Below are 1,677 nucleotides of genomic sequence, written 5' to 3'. Positions count from 1 at the left end.
CATTATATATATATATATATATATATATATATATATATATATATATACACACTCACCGGCCACTTTATTAGGTACATCTGTCCAACTGCTCGTTAACTTAAATTTCTAATCAGCCAATCACATGGCAGCAACTCAATGCATTTAGGCATGTAGACATGGTCAAGACGATCTGCTGCAGTTCAAACCGAGCATCAGAATGGGGAAGAAAGGTGATTTAAGTGACTTTGAACGTGGCATGGTTGTTGGTGCCAGACGGGCTGGTCTGAGTATTTCAGAAACTGCTGATCTACTGGGATTTTCACGCACAACCATCTCTTGGGTTTACAGAGAATGGTCCGAAAAAGAGAAAATATCCAGTGAGCGGCAGTTCTGTGGGCGCAAATTCCTTGTTGATGCCAGAGGTCAGAGGAGAATGGCCAGACTGGTTCGAGCTGATAGAAAGGCAACAGTAACTCAAATAACCACTCGTTACAACCGAGGTATGCAGAAGAGCATCTCTGAACACACAACACGTCGAACCTTGAGGCGGATGGGCTACAGCAGCAGAAGACCACACCGGGTGCCACTCCTGTCAGCTAACAACAGGAAACTGAGGCTACAATTCGCACAGGCTCACCAAAATTGGACAATAGAAGATTGGAAAAACGTTGCCTGGTCTGATGAGTCTCGATTTCTGCTGCGACATTCGGATGGTAGGGTCAGAATCTGGCGTCAACAACATGAAAGCATGGATCCATCCTGCCTTGTATCAACGGTTCAGGCTGGTGGTGGTGGTGTAATGGTGTGGGGGATATTTTCTTGGCACACTTTGGGCCCATTAGTACCAATTGAGCATCGTGTCAACGCCACAGCCTGCCTGAGTATTGTTGCTTACCATGTCCATCCCTTTATGACCACAGTGTACCCATCTTCTGATGGCTACTTCCAGCAGGATAACGCGCCATGTCATAAAGCGCGAATCATCTCAGACTGGTTTCTTGAACATGACAATGAGTTCACTGTACTCAGATGGCCTCCACAGTCACCAGATCTCAATCCAATAGAGCACCTTTGGGATGTGGTGGAACGGGAGATTCGCATCATGGATGTGCAGCCGACAAATCTGCAGCAACTGCGTGATGCTATCATGTCAATATGGACCAAACTCTCTGAGGAATGTTTCCAGTACCTTGTTGAATCTATGCCACGAAGGATTAAAGCAGTTCTGAAGGCAAAAGGGGGTCCAACCCGGTACTAGCAAGGTGTACCTAATAAAGTGGCCGGTGAGTGTATATATACTATTAGGCAGGTGGTCATGGGTGATCAGTGTAACATATGGCATTAACATTCTGTGGAATATTAGACAAAATGAATGATCTGTAGTAGAGATGTATGAACATCTGGTAGGATACCTACAGCCCTGCAGCCAACAAAGATGGAGCCAGATACATTAAATCACTGTAAAAGATTAATCAGGCCTAATTAAATATATGATAAACAGTTATAAAGAGAATAAACTGGGCCTTTATTATGTACTGAAAAATGTACACTGCTTATCCTATAAAACTACCTTTGCTTTTCTGTTGTTTTTATGAAATACAAGTATATTTTGACATGAATATGTTCTTATTAAATGTGAGATTATTAAAGGTTATCTTATGTTTGTTTAAGGGAAACTGTGGCACAGAAAATAATAAA

This window comes from Chelon labrosus, assembly GCF_963514085.1.
Source record: "Chelon labrosus genome assembly, chromosome: 15".
Classification (NCBI taxonomy): domain Eukaryota; kingdom Metazoa; phylum Chordata; class Actinopteri; order Mugiliformes; family Mugilidae; genus Chelon; species Chelon labrosus.
The sequence above is the reverse complement of the archived record's forward strand: the minus strand, read 5'-3'. Positions refer to the sequence as shown.